The sequence below is a fragment of the Phyllobates terribilis genome, unplaced genomic scaffold (assembly GCF_046119375.1).
Source record: "Phyllobates terribilis strain yellow unplaced genomic scaffold, ASM4611937v1 Scaffold_63__1_contigs__length_7903474, whole genome shotgun sequence".
Taxonomy (NCBI): Eukaryota; Metazoa; Chordata; class Amphibia; order Anura; family Dendrobatidae; genus Phyllobates; species Phyllobates terribilis.
Window position 1 is genome coordinate 3,745,516 of NW_027362823.1, and position 14,401 is coordinate 3,759,916.

Sequence of the window (14,401 nt, forward strand, 5' to 3'; positions counted from 1 at the left end):
GCATTTACACCTACCCAGGATGGATGGATGGAGGGGCATATACACCTACTCAGGATGGAAGGATGGAGAGGCTTATACATCTACTCAGGATGGATGGATGGAGGGGCATATACACCTACTCAGGATGGATGGATGGAGGGGCATTTACAGCTACCCAGGATGGATGGAGGGGCATATACACCTACCCTGGATGGATGGGGGGGGGCGTATACACCTACCCAGGATGGATGTAGGGGAATAAACACCTATCCAGGATGGATGGATGGAGGGGCATATACACCTACCCAGGATGGATGGATGGAGGGGCATATACACCTACCCAGGATGGATGGATGGAGGGGCATATACACCTACCCAGGATGGATGGAAGGAGGGGCATATACACCTACCCAGGTTGGATGAATGGAGGGGCATATTCTCCTACCAAGGATGGATGGAGAGGCATATACTTCTACCCTGCATGGATGCATGGAGGGGCATATACTCCTACCCAGCATAGATGTATGGAGGGTCATCTACACCTAACCAGGATGGATGGAGGGGCATAAACACATACTAGAATAAACTACCCAGGATGGATGGAGGGTCATCTACGCCTACCCAGAAAGGATGGATGGAGGGGCATATACACCTACCCAGGATGGATGGAGGGGCATATACACCTACCCAGGATGGATGGAGGGGCCGATACACCTACCCAGGATGGATTGATGGATGGAGGGGCATCTACAACTACCCAGAATTGATGGATGGAGAGGCATCTACACCTACCCAGGATGGATGGATGGAGAGGCATATACACCTACCCAGGATGGATGGATGGAGGGGCATATACACCTACCCAGGATGGATGGATGGAGGGGCATATACACCTACCCAGGATGGATGGATGGATGGATAGAGGGGAATATACACCTACCGAGGATGGATGGATGGATGAATGGAAAAGAATATACATCTATCCAGGATGCATGGCTGGAGGGGCATTTACACCTAGCTAGGATGCATGGATGGATGGATGGAGGTGCATATACACCCACCCAAGATGGAGACCATATTCCATATACCAGGATGGGGCATATACAAGGATGAGGGGCATATTCTGTAGGGCATATATTGGGCCATTACGCTGTAATGCAATATATAGGGCCATTGCGCTGTGGCTCACCATATGGTGTCATTACGCTTTGGCTCTTTTGATACCTGTGATACGTCTGACCTCATAGTATGTCCCCCCCTTTTTACTCTTTTGAAGGAGGCTGTTTTACACTTGAAGCATATATGTGTTACAATCCATAACTAAATCGTGTATATTTTTTATTTTTCCTCTTTAGTGGTTAACTCTGGAATGAAGCACCGCTTTGTATTCATTTATATGAGATATTTTCATGTGCTGAGTGTCGGCTTATTTGTTACCCCCCCTCTTTTTCTCAGATATGATTGTAATTTGATTTATCATGAGACGATGGATTTTCGTTTTTTATACAGTTCTTCCCATTTTTGTATTGTTTTAGATAAACCTTGATAAAGGCTGAGGCCGAAGTGTTGGTCATACATCTGTCTCATGAACAATTTATTGTCTGAATAAATACCTTGATTTGCATCAATATCCATTGTGCTTAAAGGTTTTCTTTACTTTTTTATATAGTGTATGTAAACTTCTGGTTTCAACTGTGTGTATATATATATATATATTAAATATATATATATAAAATAAGTATTTTTGCATGTGAGTTTTCTTATAATGTTTTTAAATAGAAGACCGTATTGCGATATCATTGAGATACAAATGTTTCTGTTGCGATCCTCAGCTCTATCTGAGAACACAATCTGCGTGGGACTGGGCCGAGTGGGGGGCATCTGGCCAACATATAGCGGCGGGCACTCTGCAGCAACTCAGCACTGTTGACTTTGGAGGTCCTCTTCATTCCCTGGTGATCAGCGGCTGCATGCATCCCCTAGAACTGGATATGCTAAGACTGTTTGCTGTGGAGCCCTCTAGTTTCGATCAGATAAATGTGGAGGACAGCTCAACATATCTGTCATCATAGAGAATCTGTGCCGAATCCGCACCCCTCACTGCTGAGCAGCTACCCTGTCTAAGTGGCAGCACACAGTGCTTTGTGTGTGTCCCATTGTGTTACTAGTGATATAGCAGTATACTAGGGATGCACCAACTCCACATTTTTATTAATATTACTCCAGATATGAACGAAACCCTCCAAGATGCAGGCTTTATTATACTACAGAATTTTGGTGCATCCATAATATATGCTCAAGCACTTTAATAGAAACCTGTTCCACCATGTCCATCCTTCACTGCGCTACTGGTATTTATTTGGAAACACAGGGCTATTCCAGGAAAACGTGTTTTATGCTTAATAAAAATAAACTGATCACATTTTCAAAGAATTTCCATTGGTGTTTATCTCCTTTTTGTATTTTACCTGTCTGGTTAATTCACACCTTTCATGTTTTTTCTACAACCAGTTAATGGGGTGGTCTCAGTTTCTTAAAGGGAGTCTGTCACCCCCAATACTCAAATCATTTATGGATTTGTATAGGAATCTTGGCCCCTATAAAAAAAATTCTACTTTAGGTACAGATTATATTTTTATGCAAACAAACCATTTACACCCCTCCCTTACTTTCCATCCTCTGCCCTGCCCCTTACGATGATTGACAGCACTGCCTATATTGAATCCTCAGCCCTGCACACACTGACACTGCAGGAGCTGAAAACTCAGTGTCCGAGCTTGCGGGCATCCTCTGATCCCCTTTTCCAGTCTACAGTTGTCTCTTTCAGTGGGCAGAAAAAAAGCTTTTGCTTAAAAATTGTAAGACTTGATTTGAGTTTGCCAAAAGACATGTTGGAGACTCCCAAAATATATGGAGGAATGTGCTGTGGTCAGATGAGACCAAAATTGAAGTTTTTGGCCACCAAGGTAAATGCTATGTCTGGCACCAAACCAACAGCTCATCACCCCAAGAACACCATCCCCACAGTGAAACATGGTGGTTGCAGTATCATGCTGTGGGTATGTTTTTCTGCAGCAGCCACCTCCATTATCTGAATGCAAGGAAGATTGTGAACTTGTGCTACTTGTGCAGTAACACTTTTTCATTTCTGCTCCATTCTGTCTTCAAGCACAGGGTTAACAAAGCTCTGACTCCATATCCTTCTTCATGGCTTGATCATAGATGCTGGATCCTGATTCCCAAGAAAATCCCACCAACCCAAGATTGTGAAAGAAATGCACAAAACACTTTTAGTGAATGTTAAGTAGACCAAATTTTATTACAAATCATATTATTTCATTCAGTGTCTGAAATTTAGAATAAGCCAATTGCTATGAAAAAGACACTGAAAATGGCAAACCTCCGACTCACGAAGAATCATCCGTCAGCACTCAGGAGAGGAAAACCCCCTGTGGAGGAAACCTCTAGGGAACCATGGCTGGAGGACTTGCCCATCCCTTGGGCTTAGAAGGATAGTGCCAACAAGTAACAGCAAATTGTACTAGAATTTGTACATTGTATCATATTTACAGTGAGACATAATATACATCCACTATAGATATGATAGCAGTGACATCACATAGTCACACAAGTTACACATTACATCATCAGAAAACAGACAGTAATGGAGAAGGTCAAAGTAGGTGCCCTGTGCGAGCACCATATGGAGAAGTCTAATTCGACATCTCCAGGCCGTACACATAAAGGTGAAGGCAACTAGTACCGGACGTGAGGGAGATCTGGCTGCAACATCTGTCACCCCATTGATCGCTAGGGTTAGTTTGATCTGGCTGGCTAGGAGATATGGCTGATCTGGCTGGCTAGGCGGTATGGCTGATCTGGCTGGCTAGGCGGTATGGCTGGTCTGGCTGGCTAGGCGGTATGGTTGATCTGGCTGGCTAGGCCGTATCCCCTTCCTCCCTTACAGGTTGTGGAGTGATGAAGCTCCAGGTCTCCAGACACATCAAGTACGGTGCTTCATACGGCTGAATGACCTGTGGTTCCGGAATCATCTTTTATATCATAGATGTATGTGTTTATGACATCAGCACAGTTGCCGTAGTTACCACAGGTTCATTACTGGTGTTTCACTGGCTAGAAAGTCTCTCTCAGTGTTCCAAAGAATTAACCCTTGAATGACTGGCACTGTACATTTGTCCAGAATCCTGTAACATAATCTTGTCACTGTGCAGGACCGTTATCAATATTATACTTTAAAATTGCCCTAAACAAAGTCTAATTAGTGAGCGCATCTACAGATTTGATGGGTAACAAGCACAATAATCCCCTTAAGCCCTACTAAATGCATAAATGTCCAATATGAGTACAGAGCAGTCCATACAGAATGGATGATATAGAGGGCAATACAGTTAGATAAAGAAGAAGAAAGCCAAACCAAGTAAATGTCTCCTGAGATCTCGACTACTAAGGTCTCAATTGCGCATCTGCTGCCTCAGGCGGCCATTTGTGTAACACAAGCGATCGGAAGATCACAGCTTCTAGTCTGCTAAGGAGACTATTGAAGCATGTAAAAAGTAAAAAAAAATATTTAAAAGTTCAAATCACCCCCCTTTTGCCCCATTCAAAATAAAACAATCAAAAATACACGTTTGGTATCGCCGCATTTAGAATCGCCCGATCTTTCAATATATAAAAAGAATGACTTCGATCAGTAAACTGTATAACGAGAAAAAAAACAAAACTCCAAACTTAAGTTGTTTTGGTCGCCGCAACATTGCATTAAAATGTAATAACAGGCGATCATAAAATCATATCTACACCAAAATGGTATCAGTAAAAATGTCAGCTCAGTGCGCAAAAAATAACCCCTGACCCGGCTCTAGATCACGAAAAATGGAGACGCTACGGGTCTCGGAAAAATGATTATTTTTTTTAACAAGCTTTGAATTTTGATTTCACCACTTAAATAAAATAGAAGCTCCACATGTTTGGTAACTACGAACTCGTAATGACCTGGAGAATCATAATGGCAGGTCAGTGTTAGCATTTACTGAACATGGTAAAAAAAAACTTTTGTGGAATTGCACTTTTTTTGCCATTTCACTGCACTTGGATATTTTTCCCATTTTCCGGTACACAATATGGTAAAATCAATGGTGGTGTTCAAAAGAATAACTCATCCCACAATAAAACAAGCCCTCACATGGCCATATTGACGGAAAAATAGAAAAGTTATGGCTCTGGGAAGAAGGGGAGCAAAAAATGAAAGCGCAAAAACGGAAAACCCTGAGGTGATAAAGGGGTTAACTGGAATTTTCTGCCATGGACTCATTGGCAAATCTGAAATAGATATTTCTCGCTCCCTTATCAGGGTGGAAACATTTATCTTTGGCCTCATTCAGACGTCTGTTTTTCATGTTTGTGTCCTCTCCATATTTGTTACGGATAGATCACATACACAATATAATCTGTGGAGTCGTCCACATGTCATTTTTTTTTTGAAAACCGCGTAGTGTCCGTTTTTTATCCTAGTGGTTGATGAAAATTCTCCAGTCAGATCTATGGGTCCATGACATCGCTGACAGCTGGCATTGCCATCCATGTGCTGTCTGTGATAACACTGTTACCAGAGGAGAAGCTTCTCAATTTATGGATTTATTTTGCATACAAGAAAAGCTGATGAAACGCTGAAGATAAAAACTGACCACTTTCAGACATTTTTTGCATATACGATAAGTCACTGACATCTGATTAAGGCCTAAGGCCCCGTTCACATGTCAGGTTTTAATCAGTGTTTTTTTTCTCATTTTCATCTGATTTTGCTCAGTGTGGCAGTTTTTCTCCTCAGTGTGGCAATCGTCCACAAAAAATAGAGCTGTAAACCTGTCCCCGGTCTATAACGGAGCATATTCTACCTGTTAGAGAAATAACCAGACGTGAAAAGAGCCATGTGCTATTCTTACAGGGAAGGGGCCACCATTTTATGTTTTGTATTAATAAATATGTAATCAATTATTTTTAATACAAAATTAAATGTTCCACTTTATTAGTTTTTTAATTATTTATTTTTACATTGGCCACTGGGGGCTGCCATTTTTATTTGGGGTGTGTGTAAGAAGCGCTCTTACACACCTCATTTACGGCAGCCCTGGCCATAAGAAACAGTAGTCTGTCACCGACCCTATCTCTAATATTAGAGGCCGCTCCTCCTGCCTCTAGCTGTGACCTGGTCACGCCCCCTTGGCTGTTCAGGTCGCAGCCGTGGGAGGAGATTGCAGCCATCTTTGTGGAGCCTGCAGTGTAAGCTGTACATTCCCCCTGTCATCGCACGCACTGCTCAGTCAGACCGTGCCATGACAGGAGCTGCCGGGGAGGAAATGCCTGGGAGTGGAGGCCTCGAGTGAGTATATGCGGCGGCGCCGTGCGGTGATCTCAGCCTCTCAGCTGTTATCACCGCCGACATCTTCAGGCAACACAGACACAGCGCTGCGTGGGAACATGGAAGGTGAGTAGAAGCGTTTATTGTTTTGTTTTTTTCTTCCTTTGCATTGAATATATGGGGGCATAAACCCACCAGGATGGAGGAGGAGGCATATACCCACCAGGATGGAGGGGGCATATACCCACCAGGATGGAGGGGGCATATACCCACCAGGATTGAGGGGGCATAAACCCAACAGAATAGAGGAAGGGCATATACCCACCAGGATGGATGGAGGGGGGGGCATATGAACCTACCCAGCATGGATGGATGGAGGGGCATATAAACCTACCCAGGATGGATGGATGAGGGGGCATATAAGCCTACCAAGTATGGATGGATGGATGGAGGGGCATATACACCTACCCAGGATGGATGGATGGAAGGGCATATATACCTACCCCGAATGGATGGATTGGGGGGCATATACATCTAACCAGGATGGGGACCATATACCAAGATGTGGCCATATACAAGTATGGGGAGGGCATATACTGTGGGGCATATATGGGGCCATTACGCTGTAGAGCACTATATGGGGACACTACACTGTGGCTCACCATAAATATGGGAACAGAACCGAACTTACTACATAAATATGGGAACAGAACCGAGCTTACTACATAAATATGGGAACAGAACCGAGATTACTACATAAATATGGGAACAGAACCGAGATTACTACACAAATATGGGAACAGAACCGAGCTTACTACATAAATATGGGAACAGAACCGAGCTTACTACATAAATATGGGAACAGGACCGAGCTTACTACATAAATATGGGAACAGAACCGAGATTACTACATAAATATGGGAACAGAACCGAGCTTACTACATAAATATGGGAACAGAACCGAGCTTACTACATAAATATGGGAACAGAACCGAGCTTACTACATAAATATGGAAACAGAACCGAACTTACTACATAAATATGGGAACAGAACCGAGCTTACTACATAATTATGGGAACAGAACTGACCTTACTACATAATTATGGGAACAGAACCGAGCTTACTACATAAATATGGGAACAGAACCGAGCTTACTACATAAATATGGGAACAGAACCGAGCTTACTATACAAATATGGGAACAGAACCGAGCTTACTACATAAATATGGGAACAGAACCGATCTTACTACATAAATATGGAAACAGAACCGAGCTTACTACATAAATATGGGAACAGAACCGAGCTTACTACATAAATATGGGAACAGAACCGAGGTTACTACATAAATATGGGAACAGAACCGAGCTTACTACATAAATATGGGAACAGAACCGAGCTTACTACATAATTATGGGAACAGAACCGAGCTTACTACATAAATATGGGAACAGAACCGAGCTTACTACATAAATATGGGAACAGAACCGAGCATACTACATAATTATGGGAACAGAACCGAGCTTACTACATAAATATGGGAACAGAACTGAGCTTACTACATAAATATGGGAACAGAACCGAGCTTACTACATAAATATGGAAACAGAACCGAACTTACTACATAAATATGGGAACAGAACCGAGCTTACTACATAATTATGGGAACAGAACTGACCTTACTACATAATTATGGGAACAGAACCGAGCTTACTACATAAATATGGGAACAGAACCGAGCTTACTACATAAATATGGGAACAGAACCGAGCTTACTATACAAATATGGGAACAGAACCGAGCTTACTACATAAATATGGGAACAGAACCGATCTTACTACATAAATATGGAAACAGAACCGAGCTTACTACATAAATATGGGAACAGAACCGAGCTTACTACATAAATATGGGAACAGAACCGAGGTTACTACATAAATATGGGAACAGAACCGAGCTTACTACATAAATATGGGAACAGAACCGAGCTTACTACATAATTATGGGAACAGAACCGAGCTTACTACATAAATATGGGAACAGAACTGAGCTTACTACATAAATATGGGAACAGAACCGAGCTTACTACATAAATATGGGAATAGAACCGAGCTTACTACATAATTATTGGAACAGAACCGAGCTCTCTACACAAATATGGGAACAGAACCGAGCTTACTACATAAATATGGGAACAGAACCGAGCTTATACATAAATATGGGAACAGAACCGAGCTTACTACATAAATATGGGAACAGAACCGAGATTACTACATAAATATGGGAACAGAACCGACATTACTACATAAATATGGGAACAGAACCGAGCTTGCTACATAAATATGGGAACAGAACCGAGATTACTACATAAATATGGGAACAGAACCGAGCTTACTGCATAAATATGGGAACAGAACCGAGCTTACTACATAAATATGGGAACAGAACCGAGCTTACTACATAAATATGGGAATAGAACCGAGCTTACTACATAATTATTGGAACAGAACCGAGCTTACTACACAAATATGAGAACAGAACCGAGCTTACTACATAAATATGGGAACAGAACCGAGATTACTACATAAATATGGGAACAGAACCGAGCTTACTACATAATTATGGGAACAGAACTGAGCTTACTACATAATTATGGGAACAGAACCGAGTTTACTACACAAATATGGGAACAGAACCGAGCTTACTACATAAATATGGGAACAGAACCGAGCTTACTACATAAATATGGGAACAGAACCGAGCTTACTACATAAATTTGGGAACAGAACCGAGCTTACTACATAAATATGGGAACAGAACCGAGCTTACTACATAAATATGGGAATAGAACCGAGCTTACTACACAAATATGGGAACAGAACCGAGCTTACTACATAAATATGGGAACAGAACCGAGCTTAATACACAAATATGGGAAAAGAACCGAACTTACTACATAAATATGGGAACAGAACCGAGCTTACTACATAAATATGGGAACAGAACCGAGCTTACTACATAAATATGGGAACAGAACCGAGCTTACTACATAAATATGGGAACAGAACCGAGCTTACTACATAAATATGGGAACAGAACCGAGCTTACTACACAAATATGGGAACAGAACCAAGCTTACTACATAAATATGGGAACAGAACCGAGATTACTACATAAATATGGGAACAGAACCGAGCTTACTACACAAATATGGGAACAGAACCGAGCTTACTACATAAATATGGGAACAGAACCGAGCTTACTACATAAATATGGGAACAGAACCGAGATTACTACATAAATATGGGAACAGAACCGAGCTTACTACATAAATATGGGAACAGAACCGAGCTTACTACATAAATATGGGAACAGAACCGAGCTTACTACACAAATATGGGAACAGAACCGAGCTTACTACATAAATATGGGAACAGAACCGAGATTACTACATAAATATGGGAACAGAACCGAGATTACTACATAAATATGGGAACAGAACCGAGTTTACTACACAAATATGGGAACAGAACCGAGCTTACTACATAAATATGGGAACAGAACCGAGCTTACTACATAAATATGGAAACAGAACCGAGCTTACTACATAAATTTGGGAACAGAACCGAGCTTACTACATAAATATGGGAACAGAACCGAGCTTACTACATAAATATGGGAATAGAACCGAGCTTACTACATAAATATGGGAACAGAACCGAGCTTACTACACAAATATGGGAACAGAACCGAGCTTACTACATAAATATGGGAACAGAACCGAGCTTAATACACAAATATGGGAAAAGAACCGAACTTACTACATAAATATGGGAACAGAACCGAGCTTACTACATAAATATGGGAACAGAACCGAGCTTACTACATAAATATGGGAATAGAACCGAGCTTACTACACAAATATGAGAACAGAACCGAGCTTACTACATAAATATGGGAACAGAACCGAGCTTACTACACAAATATGGAAACAGAACCGAGATTACTACATAAATATGGGAACAGAACCGAGATTACTACATAAATATGGGAACAGAACCGAGCTTACTACATAAATATGGAAACAGAACCGAGATTACTACATAAATATGGGAACAGAACCGAGCTTACTACATAAATATGGGAACAAAACCGAGCTTACTACATAAATATGGGAACAGAACCGAGCTTACTACATAAATATGGGAACAGAACCGAGCTTACTACATAAATATGGGAACAGAACCGAGCTTACTACATAAATATGGGAACAGAACCGAGCTTACTACATAAATATGGGAACAGAACCGAGCTTACTACATGAATATGGGAACAGAACCGAGCTTACTACATAAATATGGGAACAGAACCGAGATTACTACATAAATATGGGAACAGAACCGAGCTTACTACATAAATATGGGAACAGAACCGAGCTTACTACATAAATATGGGAACAGAACCGAGCTTACTACACAAATATGGGAACAGAACCGAGATTACTACATAAATATGGGAACAGAACCGAGATTACTACATAAATATGGGAACAGAGCCGAGCTTACCACATGAATATGGGAACAGAACCGAGCTTACTACATGAATATGGGAACAGAACCGAGCTTACTACATAAATATGGGAACAGAACCGAGCTTACTACATAAATATGGGAACAGAGCCGAGCTTACTACATGAATATGGGAACAGAACCGAGCTTACTACATGAATATGGGAACAGAACCGAGCTTACTACATAAATATGGGAACAGAACCGAGCTTACTACATAAATATGGGAACAGAGCCGAGCTTACTACATAAATATGGGAACAGAACCGAGCTTACTACATAAATATGGGAACAGAACCGAGCTTACTACATAAATATGGGAACAGAACCGAGCTTACTACATAAATATGGGAACAGAACCGAGCTTACTACATAAATATGGGAACAGAGCCGAGCTTACTACATAATTATGGGAACAGAACTGAGCTTACTACATAAATATGGGAACAGAACCGAGCTTACTACATAAATATGGGAACAGAGCCGAGCTTACTACATGAATATGGGAACAGAACCGAGCTTACTACATAAATATGGGAACAGAACCGAGCTTACTACATAAATATGGGAACAGAGCCGAGCTTACTACATAAATATGGGAACAGAACCGAGCTTACTACATAAATATGGGAACAGAACCGAGCTTACTACATAAATATGGGAACAGAACCGAGCTTACTACATAAATATGGGAACAGAGCCGAGCTTACTACATGAATATGGGAACAGAACCGAGCTTACTACATGAATATGGGAACAGAACCGAGCTTACTACATAAATATGGGAACAGAACCGAGCTTACTACATAAATATGGGAACAGAGCCGAGCTTACTACATAAATATGGGAACAGAACCGAGCTTACTACATAAATATGGGAACAGAACCGAGCTTACTACATAAATATGGGAACAGAACCGAGCTTACTACATAAATATGGGAACAGAGCCGAGCTTACTACATGAATATGGGAACAGAACCGAGCTTACTACATGAATATGGGAACAGAACCGAGCTTACTACATAAATATGGGAACAGAACCGAGCTTACTACATAAATATGGGAACAGAGCCGAGCTTACTACATAAATATGGGAACAGAACCGAGCTTACTACATAAATATGGGAACAGAACCGAGCTTACTACATAAATATGGGAACAGAACCGAGCTTACTACATAAATATGGGAACAGAACCGAGCTTACTACATAAATATGGGAACAGAACCGAGCTTACTACATAAATATGGGAACAGAACCGAGCTTACTACATAAATATGGGAACAGAACCGAGCTTACTACATAAATATGGGAACAGAACCGAGCTTACTACATAAATATGGGAACAGAGCCGAGCTTACTACATAAATATGGGAACAGAACCGAGCTTACTACATAAATATGGGAACAGAACCGAGCTTACTACATAAATATGGGAACAGAACCGAGCTTACTACATAAATATGGGAACAGAACCGAGCTTACTACATAAATATGGGAACAGAACCGAGCTTACTACATAAATATGGGAACAGAACCGAGCTTACTACATAAATATGGGAACAGAACCGAGCTTACTACATAAATATGGGAACAGAACCGAGCTTACTACATAAATATGGGAACAGAACCGAGCTTACTACATAAATATGGGAACAGAGCCGAGCTTACTACATAAATATGGGAACAGAACCGAGCTTACTACATAAATATGGGAACAGAACCGAGCTTACTACATAAATATGGGAACAGAACCGAGCTTACTACATAAATATGGGAACAGAACCGAGCTTACTACATAAATATGGGAACAGAACCGAGCTAACTACATAAATATGGGAACAGAACCAAGCTGTTTCATCCAGAAAAGTGGGACGATTTCTTTCTCACTTGGTTTGTGATGTTACTTGATTGCAATGTATCCGTAAAAATCAGATTTTTTTTTTTGCAACCATAGACTTGAATGGGTGAGTCTCAACCGATATACTAAACTAGTGAACGCTGCCATTTTTTTCACATGCAGAATCTGTTAGTGAAAAAACACGTTCATTTGCCCTGCCCCATTGAATAACATTGGTCGGAGCGTGATCTGCTTTTTCACGGACAGTACTCGGACAGAACATGCGTTGGTGTGCAGGACCCCTTAGAATCAGTGTCACATCTAATAAATGTCTCACACAACCAACCTCAGAGCCAACATTGCACAGTCAAGAGAAAAATATATCCACCACCATTGTAAAACATAAGAAAACAGTCCACTGAAACATCCTATCTATATATATAATCGTCTTATCCGTCTGTCTGTCTTTCTTTCTGTCTGTCCAGGAAATCCAGTGTTGCTGATTGGTCCGGCCGCGGCCAATCAGCGACGCGGGATTTCAGAAAAAGATGGCGGCCGTTAGCGGCTCATCTGACGGACTGAGGTCAGCGGCGATGCAGCAGGGAGATGAGGCGGCGCGAGGTGCTCATCTCCCCGCTGCTGGCAGCCCAAGTACCCCGACAGGCGGCGCCGCTCACCTCCATGCTGCTAACGTCGGGAGATCAGCGGCTTGGCCCGCTGATCTCCGGAGGGCAAGTGTGAACAGAGGACCGGGGAGAGGTGCCGCCGGTCGGAATGCTTCTGCTGCGAGTAGCCGCTCATCTCCCGGCTTCTCGCAGCAGAAGGAGCCGCACAAGCAGCGCCGCTCCCCGGTCCTCACTAATACGACGCTGATTGGTCGCGGTCGACGCCCGCGACCAATCAGCGGAAAATTAAAACGCCGCTCTGCTGATTGGTTGCAGTCGCTGGCCGCGACCAATCAGCATTATTGGCGCCAAATTTAAACCAAGCTCTGCTGATTGGTCGCGACCGCCAGCTGCGACCAATCAGCGATATTGGCGCCAAATTTAAACACCGCTCTGCTGATTGGTCGCGACCGCCAGCTTCAAACAATCAGCGATATTGGCGCCAAATTTAAACACCGCTCTGCTGATTGGTCGCGACCGCTATCTGCGACCAATCAGTGACATTGGCGCCAAATTTAAACACCGCTCTGCTGGTTGGTCGCGGTTGCCGGCCGCAACCAATCAGCATTATTGGCGCCAAATTTAAAATCCTGCTCTGCTGATTGGTCGCTAACACCGGCCGCGACCAATCGGCGATATTAGCGCCAAATTGAAATACCGTTTTGCGATTTTATCGCCAAATTTAAACAAGCTCTCCGGTCCTCACTAACACAGTTCGCTGGTTGGTCGCGGCCGCCACCCGCGACTAATCACCGATATTGCCGCCAAATTTAAACACCATTTTGCTGTTTGGTCGCGGTTGCCGGCCGCGACCAATCAGCGATTTTGGCGGCAAATTTAAACAACGTTCTACTGATTGCGCCCGGTCGGCCGCATACATATTCTAGAATACCCGATGCGTTAGAATCGGGCCACCATCTAGTGGTTTATATAAAGCGCTGATCCTTGTTTGTAAGGAACTTGGATATAT